This window comes from Solanum verrucosum, unplaced genomic scaffold (assembly GCF_900185275.1).
Source record: "Solanum verrucosum unplaced genomic scaffold, falcon-dt-bn FXZP01000049.1, whole genome shotgun sequence".
Lineage (NCBI taxonomy): Eukaryota > Viridiplantae > Streptophyta > Magnoliopsida > Solanales > Solanaceae > Solanum > Solanum verrucosum.
In genome coordinates, this window is record NW_026020221.1 from 10,304,297 (window position 1) to 10,328,143 (window position 23,847).

The 23,847-nt window shown below is 36.3% G+C and overlaps 1 protein-coding gene across 1 annotated transcript in view; it reads right to left on the minus strand.

Moving 5' to 3' along the window:
- LOC125831174 (ethanolamine-phosphate cytidylyltransferase-like) overlaps positions 1–23,847 on the minus strand; it is a 912,135-nt gene that overhangs the window by 325,220 nt on the left and 563,068 nt on the right. The gene's annotated exons all lie outside the window — the stretch shown is intronic.

Genomic DNA, 23,847 nt, shown 5'->3' on the forward strand with positions numbered 1-23,847 from the left:
ATGTTAAGGGAAAATAATAATAAAGTAAGAGAAAAAAAAAGGATAAAAAAGTTAAAATATGATAAGAAGTATGAAAAATAACCTTGACCAAACTATTATAATTTTTTGTTCATGCTACAAAGGAGAATAAACACACTATGTCATGTGAATGTAATATGGAGACAACATATATACTTGTTACAAGTACATATGGTAATTCAAACTTTGGTACAAATTGAGAAGGTATGTTATGTGTGTATTGTCCTTTTCTTAGAAAAATAACAAACTAATATATTGCAGGTTTCAACCTAATAACATAAAAAGGTAAATATTTATCACATAAGATTTAATTGTCCAAATTTGGCAGGTTACCGGAATATCTAATTATTTGGCATTTACATTTTACAATAAAGAAGTCATTTATATAGGTTGATTGTTCATTTATTTATTTATATTTTTTCGTTAAATATAAATAATTCATATATGTATTAGTTATGCGGGTTTCTAAATTTGTCAATCAAGCGTTGTATCCTATCTACCAACCAACGTCATAAAAGATATACGTAAATTGATATATGGAAGTTTTGTTTCTTGTCCAGCTACCAAGGTTCATTTAATAGGGCGTATAATAATAATATTTAATACTGTGTATTAGTAATGTTGATGTTAGTTATGCAAAGATTATTTCTTATGCATTGTTTGATTTGGTGTATTGAAAATATGATGTGTTGCACAATTTCTAAGAAAAATATTTATTTATAAAATTACCCTCCTCAAATACAATGGAAAGGATGTAGAAAAGATTTTGAGGAACAATTTTATCTTTAACCATATTAATTCATGCATAAAATCCCTTGCATTACTAATATCATGGATTTTCATCTATGATATTAGTTATTAGTTATACATACCTTAATATCAAATAGAAAATATAACTAATACTTGCATTAGTTAGACATATAGATTGAAAAAACGTATAGACTATGACATTGGCAATGCACAAAGTTAAATGCATACATTTTTTTTTTCTAATGAACCTTATTATTTTCTTGATCACTTTAATTATTTCTTGCTTTTATGATTGGCATTATTGGAATTGAAAAATAGAAAAATTCACCTGCTCATCAAGTTGTATCAGAATTATATAGAAGCTACCATATATAGCAGCCAGGACAACTCATATATTCTCATATGCAAATATGCCTTTGGCATATGTGTCCACATCAATTCGTTATTGCTTTGCTACTTGTTTGTTTTATTTCAAAATTGAATCAGTGAGGCAACGTTATATATATATATATATATTGCACAAAAATAACTACTATTTGCAAGTCAAAAGACAATATTATTTTAAAAAATTGGAACATGGCAGTAGATTCATGAAACTACACTAGAAACTAACAACTTCTAATTACTAAGTTTCGCAAAAAATATATTTTCTAAAGAATATCCTAAAACTGTCTTCTTCTTTTTTTCTTTTTAATATATATGACAAAAGGTATAAATTTTTCTCTATGTTTCTTCAGTTTTAGCTGAAATTTGGGCCACCTATGTTGTGGCCTAGCGATATGCTCCATGCTATTGCCAAGTGGAATTTCCCATTATATACACGCACACTATGTGTCATGATCCAAATTGTCGGATCGCGCGGACACCTACTCAATCACCTAGATAGAAAAATCCTTACCACTCATTTTAAAACTGGTAATGCGGAAGTAAACTGAAACTTGCTACGAATTCATCTTAATAACACAAAACTTAACTATCTCCACCTTTATTACATTACAAAAACTTTTGAAAAATACATGTAAACCCTCCCTAGGAATTAGTCTGAACCGGTACAAGAGCTTTTAATAGAATACAAAATATTAAAATAAGACACAACTCCCATCATAAGGAAGAGATGAGTAGAAGTTGTCGAAGATCATAATCGTCTTCACCTAAGAAACATCACTGATCCTGCAACCAGACTATACCAAGTGACATAACAAGAGTAGTATCAATACAAACAACACGTACTAATAGGCATCATCGGTCGATCTGAATCCACCACATAATATCATGTAAGAAATAAGAAGAAACATATAAAATGAAGCTATACAGCCCCGACCCCTTTTTCCACAGCCCTTACTACCAAGTAATACTACCTCTGACTCATACACTCTATCTCAAGTCTCCCTATCTCATTCCGCTGCCAACTCTACCATCTCCCTATGCTATCATAATCTAACCCCCTATCACATGAAAGCTCCCCGAACCAACAACCTTAGCCCGTGACCCTTAGCCAATTTAATGGAAACAAGCAAGACTCTTAGTCTACCACCTAAATTAACACCTACAAGGAACATGGTCAACCTGAGGACAACAACAACAACATACGCGATTCCACACACTTCAAGTAATCTGGACCATCAAAGGGTGCCTAAGATATCATCTACGATGTTTAACGTGCAATTTAGGCCTACACAAGAACCAGTCCCCCATAAAAACACAATAATTTATCGCTCATGGGTTAACATGTAATAAATACATTACAAGGAATTTAAGAGAATGCCTATTCCTATATGGGAGTGGAAAAGAATAGCCATGGATTTCGTAGTGGGACTACCTAAGACCTTGGACAAGTATGATTTTATTTGGGTCATTGTTGATAGATTGACTAAATCAACCAATTTGATTTCAGTCAGAGTGGATTACAACTCTCAACGGTTGGCCTATGTTTATGTCAAGGAGATAGTAAGGTTGCACAAGGTGCCCCTTTCTATCATTTCAGATCATGACACTCAGTTTACTTCTAATTTTTAGGGTAAGTTGTATGAGGCGCTGGACACTCAACTCACTTTCAACATAGCCTTTCATCCAAAGACTAATGGTCAATCGAAGAGTACAATTCAGATATTTGAAGACATGTTGAGAGTGTGTGTGATTGACTTTAGGGGCCATTGAGATAAGTTATTTCCCTCATGTGAGTTTTCTTACAATAACAATTATCACTCCAACATCAGTACATCATACTTAAATTTTAATAGAAAGATTCAAGCGATTCTGGAAAAATCATTAACAAATATAAGAAAGAACTTGTTCCTATAAAAAGTTTGAATATTATAAGGACCCATACATCCATATTCAACAAAGCAAGTACTCTACTTGATCTAATATCACTGCTTGAAAAAGGAAGTCTAGTATATCTAGCTAGTTGACATATTTCACAACTATCTTAAGGCAGATTTACAATCATTTAGTGTATAACCAAATACATCTTTTATTGATCATATTGGAGCATGAGCCAATCTTCTATGCCACAACATTATATCCTTCTTATCACCATGAGTTGTGAAACCTCTTCCATCTACATACGTTGTACTCTAGATCTTAACCAATTTCACATCAATTGATACAACCAAGGTAGAAGCCATATGATTAGTTGCTCCACTATCAACCATGCACTTTAAATCTTACATGTTAGCTATAGGAGTCTGAGATATACATGTCGTATCCTCCATATTAGTCATCATACTATGCTGTGAAGGATCTTTGTTGACCATGTCCAAGATATGATCATGTTGTTCACTTGCCAGGTGAGGTGCCCTTGGAAGCTCCCCTACAACCATCTTATATGTCATTTTGCCTTTAACTCTTATACTTGATGACATTTTTGAATGTGTTCATATTGTTTTTCTTCTTGAACTTTCAATCAACTGGGTAGTCATTCAATCTATAACAATTTCTTTTTATATGTCCCTTCAATTTACAAAAGTCAGATTACTACTCCCAATTCTTCTTTCCTTTATGATATTTATGGTTTGTTCCCTTGTTCATGTGTTGGTAAATTTGTCTTTTCTTGCAATGAGTGTTGCCATATCTGTTTCTTCTCCACTCATAGATGAACTAACAATGATTCATTGGTTTTTCCTCTCCAAAAACATATCATAAACCTTATTGAGACTAGGAGTTGGTTCGCTCATCAAAAATTGACTCTGTGATTGATCATATGTTTTATTCAACTCCATTAGGAATTTCATCAAATTTTGTCGATGCATGTGAGCATAAAAAATGGTAGATCTAGAGCAATCACATGGTTGTGTGCTATACTAGCAAACTCATCCCATAAGTTCACTATTTCAAGAAATAAATGGGATCACCACAATGTACTGAACTAGCTACATCGTTATGTAATTGATCAATTTGTGAATCATGAAGCATTTACCTTGTCAAATAGCTCAAGCAAATCATCCAAAACTGCTTTCACACTTCTTGCTTATACAATTTTTGTGTGCAATTATGAAGTCACTGGTTCATGATCCATCCTTGGACAACAATATTGCCTTTGATCCCATTGATTTCCTATTTTTTCTTTGAAATCCTCCATTTTCAAGTGTTATCCGCGATTTTTAGCTTGTTCTTTTCAAACAATTGAATACGCATAGCCCTGCTTCAGACAGAGTAATTTTTAGACTTGCAATCTGCATCAGTATGATTAGAGCTCCAATGGTATTGGAAAGATGTAGAAATAGAGCGCAATTATCATCAGATTTAGTCATTTTCGTCATTGTTGGTCTTCAAATCAAGACATAATAAATGCACAATTATGGTTAAAGCTCTGATACCACGATGAATTTCATATGCAACAACTATACTTTAACAATTCATCATAGGATGAACTCAAATGTCGAAGAGAAGAAAATATCTTGATGTTATTTCAGAAAGCTTAATCGACTAAATGATTATAATGCACACTATATAACTTGATAGACTGGTACGTCAACATAATATATTCTGTTTTGAAACAATGTGGACCACCCATCCGGAACTCATTAAAATTGTTCAAGGATGTTGGGTAGGGCAAAACAATATTGTATATGCTATCCAGGAGTTTGAGCATAGGGTAATTACCTTGTGGAACAAACAGACCTTTGTGACATCTTCCATAAAAAAAAAACCTTATTTAAACGCATTAAAGGGATCCAAAAATCCCCAGTTATGCCTCTAGCCTCTACCTTCAGAATCTAGACTTAGAACTAACACGGGAATATAATAATGTTCTGCGAATGGAAGAGGAATTCTGGAAACTAAAGTCAAGAGTAAACTGGCTAAACAATGGGGATTTGAATAAAAAAAAATTCCACACAACGACCCTGAATAGGAGAAGAAGAAATAGGATTATGGCTTTAGTAAATGGGGAAGGAGTGTGGATGTGCGACCTACCAAGCATCTTAGTGCAGACTTATAGTTTATTCAAATCCTTGTTTTGCACCTCAATGGAGAAAGTATGTTACTCTAGGGAAGTAAAGCTAAAATAATGATCCTAACTCATTGATTCTATCAGAACTAGGCAACTTACCCACCAAGTTAGAGATCAAAGGAGTTGTTTTCTCCTTCCAGGGCCTTAAAGTGCCAGGCTCAAGCGGTCTCCATCCCTATTTCTACCAGAAATACTGGACATAGTCGGGGATTCCGTTCACAACCTCTGTATAAAAGCTTTCAGAGATTAGCATATACCTAAAGAGTTAAACAAAACACATGTTTGCTTAATCCCTAAAGTAAAAGGAGAAAATAGTCTTAGAGACTTTTGACCCATAAGCCTATGTAATATAACTTATAAAATCATTACCAAAATAATCGTCAATAGTCTGAAGTCCATCATGAGTAATCTTATAGGCCCATACCAATCAAGTTTCTTACAAAAAAGACAAGTTGCAGACAATGCAATAATAGTGCAAGAAACCATATCTCACTTTAGAAGAATGAAAGGTAAAATGGCTAACATGATGATTAAAATACTTAAAAGAGGCCTTCGATAAACTAGAGTGGGGCTTTATTCGAGAGACCCTTCTCTATTTTAACTTTCCAACAAATCTTACCAACTTAATTATGTCGTGTATCTCCTCTAGTAGCGTGTCAATCCTAGTCAATGGAGACCATACATATTACTTCAAACCCTCGAGAGGCATTATACAAGGTGATCCTATCTCACCCTATATTTTCATACTCTGTATGGAAATGTTGTCTCGTAAAATAGAGGAAGAAATATGAAACAAAACTTGGTATCTTATTAAAATCTCCAAGAAAGGACCTAAGATGTCGCATTTATGACCTAATCCTCATGAATAGGGAAAATTATAGAAATGTTGAATGCATCCATAAAGTCTTATTGTATTTTTGCAAACAATCAAGATAAACTATAAACTATTCCAAATAAAAAATGTTTGTCTTAAAAAACTGTGTGAAAGAACTGGAAATTGACATATCAACAACTCTAGATATTAAGACTATTAATTCTATTGGGAAATACCTAGAATTCCCAATATTTACAAAGAAACCAACTCTACAAGAATATCAATTCATTATTGATAACCTCAACCAAAATCTAGCGGGATTGGAAAAGAAGATTTCTTAATATTGCGGGTATGACTACACTAGCCAAAGCGTGCCTAAACAACATACCCACTTATGTAATGCAATACATCAATCTTCTGGCCTTAATCACAAAACAAAACGATCGAATACAAAGACATATGATAGATTGGACAACCCTCACAAAAGACAAACGGAGTGGGGAACTAGGAGCTCAAAATACAAAAGTAAAAAAACACATCCCTCCTAGCAAAGTTAGCATGGAGAGCATACAATAATCCTGCCTCTCCATGGGCTTTACTTGTCACGCCCCGAGCCTACACCCTGGACGTGGCCGGCACTCGGAGACCATCGCTGGCCCCAAGTGGACCCTTGGTCTGGCTTACTTAACTCAACGGAAGACTTAACTCATGGAAGACTTAACTCAATGCAATAGTTTAAATGATAACATCTTAGCCAAATAGCAACTTATGTCTCAAAACAAAGTATCTGCAAATACATAGATAATAATACCCGGTTTGCTAACGAAATGTTCAATTATTTTGAATCTGCAAGCCAGGAAGGGGCTAAGACTTAGGATTCGAAGACCAAGTCAGAGAGACTCAATACTAACTGTCTGCTATTTATGAAGCCTCTATAATACTGAGATGGATGTTGGGACAGACCCCATAACATTCTAATAAAGAAAAAACTAGGAAAGCAAAATAATAGAGTCCTCCGGAATGCAAGGAGGCTCACCACTGACTCTGGAATGCTCAACTGGATCAACGGCATGCTGGATGCTGATCCTAGTTACCTGTGTCTGCATTATAATAAGATGCAGGCCAACTGGCATCAGTACATTGAATGTACGAGTATGCGAGTTGGAAAGCTAAACAGCAACTTAAGCTTGAAAGGAGTACAAAAGAACACTTACCTTGGCTCTGTTTAACTCATGAACAACTGAACTCAATATAAAGCAATAAAACACATGCAATATATATAAAGCTTGTAAAACAGTGTAAACAACTTAGTTTGTTAAAGATAAAGCAATAACAAACTCAACTTTATTTAAATATAAAAGTAATATAACTTTTGTGGGAGATTCTCTAACCGACAACCACCACTATGAGCCTAAGTAGTGATACAACGTCTTGCCCACGCTGCCAAAATTGTCCTATACTTTGCCGTCATATAGAACGCTTAACTTAGTTGATCCACTAGTCTATGCTAAAAGCATCTTAAGGAGTCATCTAAAAAGTATGATCATTTACTACCCATAATGGCTACATGGTTTATGGAGACTTGAGTTAATACGAACTCGCATCCCCATATCGGTGTTCAATACTACTCTCAAAATATGCTTAGCTCATATGTTTGTAAAAACAAAACTCTTTCTTTGAATTGAGATAATTACTCAAAACTTAGCTTAAAACCTCTATTGGAATCGATGTTCCCTTTACTTGCTCAAATGTGAAAACATTTATAAACTCTTTGGGAATACTTAGTTCCCTTATAGCTTTTTGAGAAATGGACTCAACTCTTTACTCTTTGGTTAACTTGAAACTTGAGCTTTAAAACGAAGTTAAAACGTTTGCTAACGACTCTTAAAAACTTTAAGAAACTTTGCTTTGACTTGCTTCTTAACTTCTAGACTTGACTCTTAACTTCTTTGACTTTGATCTTAACTTTCCTTGAATTGAATTATGGATTCAAGGTTCATGATCTCATGTTTATGGATGATTTCATGATATTTAGATGTACCTTAGAGTGTTGGAAACAACTAGAAAACATAGGTACATCGCTTAGGAACATAGGTCCCTGGCACTCTGAGAGGCGCGGGGCGCCAGCCCTCAAATTTCAGAGGACTGCCTATGGAGCTCTGGCTGGCGCGACGCGCCAGAGGCCAAAGTTCAGAGGAACTTTTGTGGCACTCTGGCAGGCGCGGCGCCCCAAGCCTTTGCACAGAAAATCCTCGATTTTTCTCCTTCGTTTTACATCTCTAAACCCTCTAAACTTTCGTAGTTCTTTCCCCAAAAATTAGTATCATTAGTACTCTCAACTTACAACAGATCTAACTCGAAAATCCACCCAGAAACACGAATCAAATCAACAAGAAACTTCAACAACCCAACCAATCAAGAACTTAACGATGTCCTTCAAGATTTTCACTTTTTAACATGTAAACAACCCAAAATCATTGAATTGAAACAAGTTGGTGTGTGGGTGAACTAACCGAACACGAAAAGATCTCACATACCTTAATTGGGACCACCCCCGACGAATTCCACTCGCAAGCTTGGATGATCTTGACGAATTCTTGTCTTTTTCTCCCGTTCTTTCTTCCTTTCTCTCTTCTCCAAGCCCTAACCGTTCTTTAATTTTACAAAACTGATTTAGGTTCTGTGTTTACCCCATTAAACCCCTAAAATAAAATTAGGAAATTAATTAGAGAAAAGACTACTTTGCCCTTCCCTAAATCCGGATTGGGACTTTCCTCAATCCAATAGCCCAACTTTCGAAAGGCATATCTCACTCATACGATGTCAAAAACGTGCAATCTCAGCGGTGTTGGAAATATCTATCCAAGAGATTTCCAACCATATCAAGAGATGCTCCTACTTCTCTTGATCTAGGAGTTATGGCCGTTTGAAAATTGCCAAAACTCACTTTCTTAACTTAGACAAAATTTCCAGATTTCCTTATTCTTTCCAAAAATCAATATTTTCATATTTTAAACTCTTTATAGTCGTTTCTAGGTGCGAGATGTTACATTACTATTGATAAAAAATAATGTCCAAAAGGTTTGAAAACATCCTGGCTTAACACAACTACATCATCTAGCGAAATCTGGAAGGACCAATCAAAGGGGTGGGATGATTGCCTAAAACGAATAAAATGGAATATAGGAAATGGGAAATCCCCGAACTGCTGGAATAATAGATGGCTTAGCAATAATAAAACACTAAGAGAACTCATTCAAGGCACATAAAAAGGATGAAGCTAGACTAACAGTTGAGAATATCCTAGCCCCAAATAGAACATGGGACCTATCTTCTCTATCCTTTGTCTTCCCATGTCCTATTAGGAGTACTATACTTAACACATATACCACGTCCTATGTAGGGGCGAGAGACATATTATTTTGGAGCCCGAACCCAAAAGGAATACTAACAACTGGTTCAATTTACCAGTTCTTAATGAACAAAGGAATTAACCAAGCTGGGAATGAAAACCCCTTCAAATGGATCTGGGCTTTGAAATGCCCAAACAAGATAAAATACTTTGTATGGTTATGCGTGCTCCTTTCTCCAACACATAGGGATTATTGAAGATAAATGATAAACGCTATCAAAGATACTTCATCCAATACTAAGTATCAGCGATAGTTCAATAGTAATATAACCCAACTAGTGAGTTGGGGTCGAGTCCCATGGGAGTGGTTCGTACTCAAGAATCATTAGAAAGTAAGAATATGCTATAGTCAATCATAGTTTAAAAAAATTATGAATAAAAGCATGGTTTAAATTATAGGTGACACAAGTGTCAAATATCAATAGGGGGTTTGTTTGTATTATCAACTAAAACAACAAATAGCACGAAAATACAAATATGGAGATGGGATTCTTGTGATGTGATTGGATTATGGGCTAAGGTAAACAATCGGGTAATTGCAATTAATAGTAAATAGCTGCAAATCGGTGAATAAGCTAGACTTTAGTGGGAGTAAACTTTCTCTCGAACAATTTACCCCGAATCAAATTGGTTTCTCTCGAACACCAATAAGCAGCAATGAAGCACAACCTTCGCTTTAGTCCATTCACTCTCTCTAGCTGAATGTATGGAAAAGGGTTTAGGATTCACTCTCTCGAGCTAAACCCATGACAATCCAATACCCATAGACCATCAATTCAGTAATTTTGGTTTTAAAACCTCTCTCTCGCAATCCAAAAATACAAAGTTAAGATTGTATTTGCAACTATAACCCATTAAATTCAACCATGATTACTGAACAAAATCACTTTTAAACAACAAATAAACTATCAATTAACAATACCCAACAATTAAATCAACCCATAATTCACATAATCACACCCCAAGAATTGGGGTTTAGCTAGACATAGTAAAAAGGTAAAATCGTTACCAAGTTGTGTTTCCATCAACTGGGTAGGATTGATATAGTCTTTACAAAGGTCTAAGATGAAGAATCTTCAACACCCACTTTTAATTTCTTAGAAATGGAAATCTTCAAATCTTCAAAGCTAAGGAAAAATTGTCTCTCTATTCAGTTCTAAGCTCTAAACTTCAACAATTGAATAATAATATGATTCCACACAAAATCATCTATTAAGCTAAAAATTTAAACAAGTATTTATAGTGTCAAAAAGTGTGTTGTGGAGGTTCAGTCGGCGTAGTTAGTCGGGATCACCGACCCAATCGGCGATTCGCCCTTTGGTCATTTTCATCGTCGTTTTATTTTTGCCTTCAGCATCTTCAGGTACTGTAACTTTGGGAGATATAGCACTGCATCGCGAAACCGTACGGCGACTCGCCGACTGCTCTTTTCTCTTGCCGACTAGATTTTCTCCTTCAGGGTTGGTACTCTGAAACATTAGGTGAGACCCTGGCCGTTCGGAGACTCGCCTAATGGGTTAAGCGATCCTCAAGCCTTTTATCCTTCATTCTTTCAGCTGCCTTGTTCCTTTTTTCTCAATAGAGTCCATGCTTTGTTCCTCAATCCAAATACCTTAAATTCAAGGATTTACATCAGTTATTGGTACAAAATATACATTTGAGGACACTAAATCTATCCAAATCGTGGACTCATCAACACCCAACTTAAACTTTTATTTGTCCTCAAGTAAAACTCAAGTTCAGCAGTTCAAAAAGGATGTCTCAAACACACAAGATTCAATCATGAATGCACACAAAAAGACTCAACTTACTCATGCAAAGATCAATTATGCACTCAAAGAGTCAAGTTATGACTCACCCATATCAAAGAATCTCAAGCTCACAATACTTGCTTCAAATGCAAATTCAAACTCAACAAATGTACTCAAATTCCCTCACACAAAGAATGATTCCATATTCACACACAATGATTCAACAATTTAAAGTTTCCGAATCAAATGCAACGCTCACACTCACAAAGATGACACAATGTATGATTTCACCCATAGGTTTGCCCGTATTTTCCAACCAACATTTGTTTCAGCTCACTGAAGATCAAAAAGCTCTTTTCAAGGCTTGTAACGGGGCTGAGTTCAAAGGTATGGTTATTTAGGCTCAATGGCTATAGTCCTCATGAAATGTGGTGTGAACAACGCTTCCTTTATTTTTCTTCATCATTTTTCATTCGTGCTTACAAGTCATCCCATTATTCACTTTCCATGGACTGTTGGAAACCCCATTTCTTTTTGCATTTTCATAACTTTATTCCGCAACTTTTTCTTTCTTTTTCTTTTTCATTATTTTCTTCTTATTTTTTTCATTCTTTTCTTCTTCTTTTTTTGTATGGAGGGGTTCCATTTTTCTCAAACATAGGTAGAAGGGGGCTTTCTTGCACTCCTTGATTTACCTTCTATTTTCACCACACTCCCAACTTAGGCTTTTGGCCTAAGTTGGCTATTCAAACAAACCACAAATCATGAGGATTATGGGTAATGGATCAATAAAAGGTCACAATGTCATCAAGTTTCTTCCAAGAAAAGGTTAAGGCTCAAAGGGTGCTCAAACGGGGTTCACACACTCACAAGGTAGGCCATAAAAAAGGTGTAATGTCAAATTGTTTCACACTCTTTAAAGTTGCCTAAGATCATCTCAAGAGTTCACATCACTTGGTCAACCGGACTAACGGGCCAAATTCTAGGTGTCATCACACATGGTTCATGGTAAGCTCATCACACAAGACATTGACACCAAAGTTAAACAAGAATCCACACTTTCGCTAGTGTGCAATGTTCATCACAAGAGACTCAATTCGATACTTGGCTAGTCACAACGAGATGCAAAGAGTTCACATATTGTCTATGCAACTTCATTTGGCCTCATCGTAGCCGTACATTCATTTTTGTTCGATTATGAGCACTGATCAAGTCATCGATATTGATCAAAACTGATATTCAAATTTGCAAAAGAACAGCCATATTCAACACAAACAAGAGGTGGCAAATTTTTTCAAAAGGGTCAAAAATCATTTACATTTAAAACAAAGAGCCACAAGCTCAACCATCCACAAAAATAGTGTAAATACACAATTATGGCTCAAAAACCCAAATATATAAACAAAACATCAATATTCACAAAAAGTCACACAAAAAGTGGGCCTCACCCCACCACAAATAAACTCATTTGTCCTTAAATGCAAACAAAAAATATCCATAAGTTAAAATAAAGAAAGACAGAGATGGAGGTAAAGATGGGGATCATGTCTACATAGTCCATCTGTCTAGGCATATCACTGCCCGGTGCATCAGTCTGGACTTGGGCATTAGTGCCCGGAGTCACCTTAGAAGAAACAACAGTACCAGATCCACTAGGAGCTGCTAAAGGTATATCTGCCAAAGAAGTCTGCACAGTTGCATCTACCATAGCCACATCGGTCTAAGCAAGGCCCTCATATGAAGCTTCATCAGCCACCTCGAGCATATCTTCATCAGTCTCCACCTCAAACTCAGGATCAGCTGCTTTCTCAACTCTAATCTCATCTCCGGTGGTAACTGGAGGCATATCTGGTACATATGGAACTCCACCGTCCTGAAGATCATGGACATGTCGGTGGACTTTAGCTGATCCCCGTCACTCTTCAACACAACAATAACGGCCTTTAAGGTCGTCACCTTTTCAGTGGCCTCTTGGACATGCTTACACACCGCTATCCTAGCCGCAATGTCATCAATGTTAGTGCTCAAGGGTGTCACAGCATCAGCCAGGGCAGTCTGAATCATGCCCGGCATGGAGGCCTCGTGTCTAGCAGCCCGAAGATCCGTAGAATGGGTAAGTTATCCCATCCGGAGTAATGAAGCTTGAGTGATCGGGACCTGGGAGATAGGAGCAGCAGCAGAAGAACTAGGAGCATCAGAAGGGACAACACAAGAGGTACCTGAAGGCCCATGGGTCGGAGTAGGCAATGATGCGTCTGTAGGTACTGAGTTTATGTCTACAACTGGGGAGAGTCCACCGGGGCTGCCTTTTTCTTCTTCTCCGCCTCATCCTTCAAATATTCTACCTCGATCCTCCGGATATCAGTACAGGATGTAAGAATCACTTCCACATCCTTATTTGCATCTCTAGGGACTCGAGCCCGTCTGCATAGCTCAGTGATTAACACCGGGAAGGGCAATGAGGTCTGACGCTGCTTGGACCTCATGGCCATATCATGTCCGACGATCATCCCCAAATTAATTTGCTCACGTGCAATGATTGCGCCAAGACAGGCTGTCTTTGAGTGGCGAATGATGGATTCATTCTGGGATGGCATAATAGTACTGCTAATAAAGCCAAACCAGTATCTAGCAGCTACATGTAAGTCCTTTTTTTCTATCGGGACCTCTGCCTCTAGCCACTTTGGAGTGCCCTCACATATGAAAGAGGCGAGCCAACTTTTTATCCATCAAAGTACTTAGTCTTCATCCTGTACTGGTGAGCGTCAACAATGTTGTTAGTGCACTCCAGAACCTCATTAATAGTAGTGTTGTCACACAACACTTTCTTGCCCCGGACAACTACATGATCAACTAGTTGGAATGTTCCTTCTTGCTTCTTCCTCTGTGGTATCAAGGCCCCATAAGAAGCATAGAACTCCCGGACCCAATTTGGAATATACGGGCCACGGGGCTTTGTGAAGATCTAGAACTTATGAGACTTCAGACATCTCATAATCTCGGGGTACCTATCAATCACACCATCAGTGGACATGTGTTTCTCCTCAATGATTGTCCTCAACTCATCAGTCTTTAATCTGTTCATAGAATTTGGGGGAGGACCCTGCACATGAGGTGCTAGGACTAAAGCCTGCTCTGGAACTGGAGGAGAAGAAGTGGTGGGCCGAGGAGTTCTGATCCTAGATGGATCATGCATTCTTTTTTACCGTAGCTCTGCCCTATATGCTACTACCAACTCATCATCATTAGAAGCTACGGTATGAGGCTCCTGATGCTCACCCTTACTCACTGAAGTGGTGAGGTAAGTGTCATAGATGTCGTCACTGTCAGAGCTGGCCTCCGGTGACGCAGGTGCTCTACCTTTACCCTTGCCTTTCGCACCAGTTGTGGGAAGTTTGGTAGCTTTTTCCCTGGATGCAACTGCATCCTCATTTAGTTTTATCCCTTTAGCCTTCCTTCAGGGTGGCATTTTCTACCTACAACCTTTTGTCTAGCCATGCTTGTAAAACATCGAGAAAAAGTTAGAAGCATTTAAATCAAGGTGCATAAAGATAATTTCAGACAGACTCGCCGAACCAGTCGGTGAGTCACCGAATCACTTTGGCGAGATAGATCGGGCTCGCCTAAAGGATTGGCTCTAAAATGTTGGCATGTCGGCAATAGAAAGGGCCTTTCAGAGAATTACTGACATCTTTCGACGAGCTAGGGCTAGCCCGTCAAAAGTAACAATGCAATTAAAACTACAGGGGTGCAGACAAAAGGCGATTAAGAAGACTTTCGATGAGTTGCCGAGTACCTTCGGCGAACTCAGGCTTCTCGCCAAAAGTTACAGAGCCCAACAACACATTAAGCATGAAATTAAAGGCGAGATGGGGACATTCAGCGAACCGTCGAGTGGTTCGGCGAGCACGACCCAACTCGCCAAATAACCCAACGTGCCTACTTTCAACCCAACTTCTCAAATTCAACCCCACAACCCCCGAAAACAAAATAAAAACATGCACTAGTCAAATTAAAACAAGACCCATAACATCCATTACCCCGGGATATTCAGACTTCTCCCGATTTTGCCAAATTTGGCCATTTGATGACTTTTGCCCTAAAGAATGACGTCACCCGCTCTATCATTGGGAAAATTACGTCATTTGGCACAAACACAGGTTACTTAGACTTTACCTGACTAATTTAAACAACATGCAAGCACAACCCCACAAATTTTAATTCATTGTAAGGCACAAAATTATGGAAATTCGATAATATAAGCATTATTGGCAAGATTAACAATTTAAAACAGGCATTCAAACATTCTAATCCTATCAAGAGGCCCAGCACACTGCAACAAGATAATATCATTTGCATAAGAGTACAAAATTGTTAAAAATAAACTCGGGGTTCGTAAAACCAACCTTTAATGCCGAATAAATTGATATTGAAATGCTAGGCGGCAATGTAATCCCAATCCGAGCATAAAACAACGACTAAAATACTTCTATAAATGTGAAAATGTATAAACTAAGGTGCGGGTGAGAGCTTGTAAAGATTTAAAGTGAGGAAAAGTGAAGAGTTTGAAAATTTGTACCTTTGGCCTTATAAAAATCCTCTAGTTCTAGCCCATTCGGCGACATTAGTCATGCTCGCCGAACCACTCGACGACACGCCGAGTGGTCACTTACCTCGCCGAATTTTACAAGACTTTCAGTTAATATGGGGGTCCAAACGGCGGATTAGATCGGGATCGCCGACCAATTTAGCGATTCACCAAGTTGCTCCTAGGCTCACCGAGTTTTACAAACTCTAATTTAAAATTTTATTGAGTTCAACGGTGGTCCAAGTCAGGTTCGCTGACCTCTTCGATGATGCGCCAACTAGACTACTGGCTCGCCAACCTTCACTTTTCAAACACTTTCCTACACTTCAATCTGCATAATCAACACACCATTATTTCTAAAATAAAAATAAAGCGATAAACACTTGGGTTACCTCCCAAGAAGCGCCTTAGTTAACGTCTTGGCACGACGCAAGTCAACACTTAAACCTCATTTTTTTTGGGTTGACCTTAGTGTCACTAGGTAACCACTCTTTATGTTGTGAGTAGAGACACGACATCACTTGGTTTATCTGGGCATGTTGTAGCTGAAAAATCATGGAATGAGAGGTTGTCATCTGATTAAGCATTAAGACATTCTCTTTTATCTCATTCAACACTCTATCTTGTTATTTGATTTTGTGTAGAATAAGTGAGAGGACCTCTTCATTTTGCCTACCCTCTTGTTGTTTCATCTTTTGACACTCGTGAGGGGAAAGGTGTTTGTCTTCTTTTTGGACCTTACTTCCAACTTCATAACCTTTTTGGACAAGACATCCAGCTGAGTCAACAATGCGGGCCATTCTTGGTATTTTTTTGTTTTCTTGTTGGTTTTAACCATGCCATCAATGAGTTGGGCTACTACTTCATAGGGTTGTTGTATCAAACAACCTGCAAAAAGTTGATCAACAACGCCTCTATTTTTGAGACCAAGACTTCTATAGAAGCACTCCAGTAGCAATTAATCTGGTATTCCATGATTTGGGCACTACTGTAGTAATGCCTTAAATCTCGGCCACATCTCATGGATAGACTCACCCTCCAATTGCTTGAACGTTAGGAAGTTATCTCTAAGATTCAAAAATCTCAAAAGGGGGTGGTTCATTTGGTCACCAGTTTCACCATTCACACTCATTTTTCCAGTTTCAACACACAAACACACAAAACAAAACTAAAAATTAATTAAGTAGAATTATAACTAACAAGAACAAAATCCAACTTAACTAAAAAATCTCAAGTAACACCACTCCTCGGCAGTGGAGCCATTTTGATAAATGCTATCAAAGATACTTCATCCAATACTAAGCATCAACGATCGTTCAATAGTAATATAACCCAACTAGTGAGTTGGGGTCGAGTCCCAAGGGAGTGGTTTGTACTCATGAATCAATAGAAAAGTAAGAATATGCTCTAGTCAATCATAGCTAAAAGCATTTATGAATAAAAGCATGGTTTAAATTATAGGTGACACAAGTGTCAAATATCAATAGGGGGTTTGTTTGTATTATAAACTAAAACAACAAATAGCACGAAAATACGAATATGGAGACAGGATTCTTGAGATGTGATTGGATTATGGATTAAGGTAAACAACCGGGTAACTGAAATTAATAGTAAACAGCTGCAAATCGGTGAATAAGCTAGACTTTAGTGGGGGTAAACTTTCTCTCGAACAATTTACCCCGAATCAAATTGGTTTCTCTTGAACACCAATAAGCATCAATGAAGCACAGCCTTCACTTTAGTCCATTCACTCTCTCGAGTTGAATGTGTGGAAAAGGGTTTAGGATTCACTCTCTCAAGTTGAACCCATGACAACCCAATACCCACAGACCATTGATTCAGTAATTTTGGTTTTAAAACCTCTCTCTCGAGTAAGCCAAAAACACGAAGTTAAGATTGTATTTGCAACTACAACCCATTAAATTCAACAACAATTACTAAACGAAATCACTTTTAAACAACAAATAAACTATCAATTAACAATTCCCAGCAGTTAAATCAACCTATAATCACATATTCACACCCTAAGAAATCGGGTTTTAGCTAGACATAGTAAAAAGGTAAAGATCGTTAACAAGTTGTGTTTCCATCAACTGGGTAGGATTGATTAGTCTATACAAAGGTCTAAGATGAAGAATCTTCAACACCCACTTCCAATTTCTTAGAAATGGAAATCTTCAAAGCTAAGAAAATATTGTCTCTCTATTTAGTTCTAAGTTCTAAACTTCAATAACTGAATACTAATATGATTCCACACAAAATCAGATACTAAGTTAAAAATTTAAACAAGTATTTTTAGTTGTCAAAAAGTGTGCTGCAGATGTTCAGTCGGCGTACTTAGTCGGGATCGCTGACCCAATCGGCGATCCGCCCTTGGTCATTTTCATCGCCATTTTGCTTTTGCCTTCAACATCTTCAGGTTCTATAACTTTGGACGATATGACACTGCATCGCGGAACCATTCGGCGACTCGCCAACTGCTCCTTTCTCTCGCCGACTTGATTTTGTCCTTCAGGGTTTGGCACTCTGGAACATTAGGCGAGACCCTGGCCGTTCAGCGACTCGCCTAATGGGTTAGGCGATCCTCAGGCCTTCTTTCCTTCGTTCTTTCAGCTGTCTTGTTCCTTTTTGCTCAATAGTGTCCATGTTTTGTTCCTCAATCCAAATACCTAAAATTCAAGGATTTACATCAGTTATTGGTACAAAATATGCATTTAAGGACACTAAATATATTCAAATAAAGCCCTAAATGTGTCCAAATGGTAGACTCATCAATAAATCATGATGTTTTTGTAACGAACCTGAAACTATTAGACATATCTTCCTAAAATGCCTAAACACACGTAAATTTTGGGATGAACTAGGACTTAAGCCAACTGTAGAGAGAATACTGATAGACCGAGATAAAAGTTGGTTAGAATCATTAAAAAAACAAAACCTATCAATAAAAAAAATCTATTGCATGATATCTAGTTTTTCCTTTTTTTCTTGTGGAACATCTAGCAAACTAGAAATGGCAGCCACTACAACAAGAGAAGAGTCAAAATAATCACCAAAATCCCATACATCTGCGCGATGGAATATTTAAGTCTAACTAACCAAATTACCAAACATAAAAATTCAATACTAAGATACGTAAAATGGGGACCTTCGAATAAGAGATACAAGCTTAAAACAGATGGATCCTCAAACATAGCATCCCAAAAATGTAGAATAAGAGGAGTGATATGAGATAAAAATGGAAACTGTATCATGGGTTTCATGGGAAACTTATCTTCTCACACTCCGGTCATGAATGAATTAATAGCCCTTCTCAATGGACTTAAGATAGCATATCAACATAATTTGAAGCCAATGGAAATTGCCATTGGCTGTGCTGATCTTATAAAATACTTAAAGGAAGATCATCCAGCTTATTCTAACATATTGTCTGAGTGCAGGGATCTAATATGGAGACTGGAGAACCCTCTGATGCGGCATAGCTATCGAGAGGCAAATTGTCATGCCCCGAGGCTATCCTTTAGACGTAACACGTGACCTAGGATCACGAGTGACCCCAAGCTAACCCCGAGTCTTGCATATAACAAGCATACTTAAAATAACTAAGTAAATCATGTACTATGCAGAAGCTAAAAATAGTAAATATCTGAAATAGGGAAAACTCAACTAGTCTGAATATATAAGATATAATAAAAGTTTAATGATAACTAAAACAACACTTAACAACTCAAGCTGAATCTACCACTATGTCTGAAAAGCCTCTAACTGAGTTGAGTTGCTGGGGCATGCCCCAAATAACTCTAGCAAAACTGAAAACTGAAAGTAAAGACTAAAATGTAAAGCATGTCTATTGTCCTCGAAGTATGAGGATTCACCACTGAAGTTGTTGAATGTGGACCAGAATTCGATCTAAGCATGATCTGGATGTTGAGTGCCTGAACCTACATCATGAAATGATGTAGTGCAAAGTATGTGTCAATACTTGGAATGTACTGAACATGTAGTATATAGATATGCTAAGTTGAACAAAGTATATAAGCTGAACAATGCATAACTGAGCAATGATATAATCTGAACAAGGATATATATAAGTACTGAAGTATAACTGAAAGATAACTAGATGTAATGACCAAGTACTAATCATAAAGATAACATGCTGACTGAATACTGAAGTAAATGCTGAAAACCTGGTCAATGCACTAATGGGTCGTTTGGTACAAAGATTAATAATGCAGGGATTAGTAACGCATGGATTAGTAATGCTGAGATTAGTAGTGCAGGGATTAGTAATGCATGGGTTTATTTTTATCAAGTGTTTGGTTCATTATTTCCCACTTCATCTTGTGTTTGGATTAAAACTCTATAAAAAGTTTCTCTCCAATTATACCCTTGAATTATTAGGTAATTGGGTCAATGTAGATAATTGTCAGACAAAATTATTTTTTATGGACTTCTAACTAGCTATGAGAAGAACAATTTTGTTATCATGTTTGCAATTTTCACTTGAATTATTTGAGGATAAATAATTGTCATCTTAATAAATTGATCACTCACAAAATGTCATTTTTCAATATAAAAAAGATAAACCATCTACTTTTAAAATTGAAAAGACGGTCAACAATAGTAAAATTGAATAAATCATCTACATTTACAAATAAAAATTGCAAGTTGTAGTTTTAATATGTATGTATGTTTTAAATTCTTCAAAATACAAATAATTAGAAAACCACACACACACATACACACACGCACACACACACACACACATATATATATATATAATAGATTCAATTAAGATCACAAATGTTATATACTCACATTTCAAATTTGTATTGATTTGTATTGGATTTATTTAGTAACAAACAACTCTCTCTAAATAATTTGTAAGCTAATTTATTTAAATAAATTTACTAGTACAAATATAAATCATAAAATCAAGAAAAATAAACAAAATAATTAAAATGATTTGAGGGATATTTTTGTCTTTACATAAACTTATCCCATGGTATTATATCTTATGCATTACTAATACCTCCAAATAGAAGGTATTAGTAATACATCCTATAATACCATGTAGGAGGTAGAACTAATCCATGGATTAGTTATACATAGGCCCAAATTCCTACCAAACATAGTACTCAATAATACCTTACCTAATACATGGATTATTTCTTCTAATGCGGCCTACCAAACGACCCCTAAGAGTCTAACTGTGAGAGTTGCTATTAACCGACATAAACCACGTGAGCGAAACATGGAGTCCAATGTATACGCCCCATCAAGAGGACCCAATATACCTTGACAGGGGTATAGAGTCATGACTGTGGTGTGATCACTAAATTTGATTCCCAAATAAGGGGACTTATAAAGCTACGCAGACACGTAGTTCTGGGACTTTGAGGGTACACAGAATCCTAGTCCAACTCAGTGCTAAGTCTACTCCCAACTGAATATATATGAATTTAAAATGCGCTAACATACTGAATAACTCAAAATACTGACATGCTGACTGAGAATGCAACATTTTTATACTAAGAACATGGCATTCAAAATCTGGAGCATGATCTTTTGTCTGATTGGTCTAGAAATTATAATTCATGAATTAGGATAAATTTACACAAGTTATGGTTCTAAGTTCTATGCATGGAATTATACTAAATTATCAAGAAACAAGTTATTTAGATCAAAGGAACCATTATCACAATAAATCTTGAAAATCTAAAAACCCTAGGTTTGAACAATTTATGAGAATATGAAGAACTACTGAATTTTAGAGACCTACTGAGTGAAAGGAACCCACTAGAGAAATCCCACATACCTGGTGAAGAAATATACGAAGAAATTCTTTGGGTTTTAGGGCTGAACTTCGAAGAAGTCTCCTGCGTGTTCTTGGAAGGAATTGGCGCCTCTTTCTCTTCTTTTCGTTCTAACTTGGATGATTTTTGGAGAATGAGGGTTCTAGTATTGTTTGACTAGATTATTGTCACACCCCAAAGATTTCTAAGCTAAGGCCCGAACTATTCTTTATTTGCATATAAGGTCTTACCAGGTTATTCTTAAATTGCTCATATATGTAAAGGTAAATTCTTTAATGTGAGAATGATTTTGGATATCAATTAAGGTCACTAAAAACTCCTTGCACAAAGTAGAGTTGAAAGTTTCTATATCGATTAAGTTTTGATGTAAAATTCTACTTGGGTCAACTTCAAACAACCATATCTATTAGAATATAAAGAGTTATGTGGCCTTGACCTATCCAATTAAAGGTATTTGAATATTCTTTCCAATGCCACCAATTTCACAACAATTCGAGGCTTGAGTAAAAAGTTATGACCATTTTAGTAACCTGATACAGTGATGTGACGAATTAACCGATGGGAAAACATTAAAAATGGTCGTTTTTGTCTTTTACCTCTAAGAAAACCCTAAAAGAATTTCATGACTAATTAAAGACCCAAAACAATCATATTGTCATCTCTTAATCCATCATTCTCTTCTCTCTCAAAAGAATAATCAAAGTATAAGACTTCATTCAAGATTCTTTCAATCTTTTTCAAGATTCTTCCTCAAGGTAAGTCTTTCACCAAGAATTTCTCCATATGAAAATCATAATTCTTGGCTAAAGAGTTTCAAGAAACTAATTCAAGAAATCTCAAGAAAGGTTTTCTTGATTTTTTCTCCTTCAAGCTAGGGTTTCAAGGCTTTTAATCAAGTTTCTCTTCAAGATTCTTCAAGAACCTTATTTTTCCAGGTATGTAAGGCTATCATAGTGTTGGAACAGTTCATCCTCACACCCTACATCTACTTTCAAATAAGTAAAAGAGAAATCTAGAATTCTATCCTTAGATTTGAGTATTCTTGAGATAAGTTGATTTGAGTTCTTGAGTTCCTGTTGCTTTTTGAAATTCCATTCCTAATTTTTGAATTGCTATATATTATGCATAATGATTCTTGAGTTGATTCGTTTATGTCTATATTTTAGCATGAACCCTATGAATTGAGTATTTTGAGATGAGTAGTATCGTTGAGTTCTGAGTAATTTTGAGAAAAGAGTTTTCTAAAACATGATTAGTATGAAAATAGAGTATGCTATCAATGTATTAGCAGTATGGTATCCAGATATACCATCAATGTTTATGCAGTATGACTTCCCGAGTCATCAATAATCACACTATAATATGATTTTGATATGTTTTAAGAAAGAATTTTCAAGTATGAGTTGAGTAAGAGTATAAGGGGACTATGTATTCCCAGAGGTATCAATTTTTACATTGATAAATGAGAAACTGAGATTTCTAAATGAGTTATGAGTTTAAAAAGATATTTCAAGAGCAGTTACCTCTTTTAACAGGGTAGTTTGAGCAATTATCTCAAACCAGAGGAACATTTATGTTTTCAAACATATGAACATGAGTATATATTATTGGGAGTAGTATTGAACACCGATATGGGAATGAGTTCAAACAACTCAAAATCCTCATAAACCATGTCTGCCAACATGGGTAAATGGTCATACCTTTTAGATGATTCCTTATTGCTTTTTAAGCATAGCTTAGTGGATCTACTTAGTTGAGGTTTTTTATACCTCGACAAGGTATAGAACAGTTCTAGCAGCGTGAATGAGACGTTGTATCATCACGTAGCTCATAGTGATAATTTTCGGTTAAAGAATCTCCCAAATAAAGTTAAAAGTGTATTTTTATTATATCACTTAATATGTTGAGTTCAGAGGTGAGTAAGTATTTTTGTAAAGTTTTAGTGATTTCACTTCTTTATTTCTTTACATTCAGTTGAGTATATATCTATATCTATTGCAGTCTTTTCATTCAATTATTTGTTATTCACCTTTATTATATACTCGTACATTCAATGTACTGATATCATTCGACCTGCATCTTTTAATTATGCAGATACGATTCTTAGGAGTCTCAACAAATTTCGTTGAGATCAATTCATCTGCTCGCCAGCTTTTGAGTAAGACTTGCTTGCTTCCGGAGGACTTCAACTTTATGAGTGTTAGTATTAGTAACATTTTGAGTAGTCGTGGGTCTTGTCCCGATA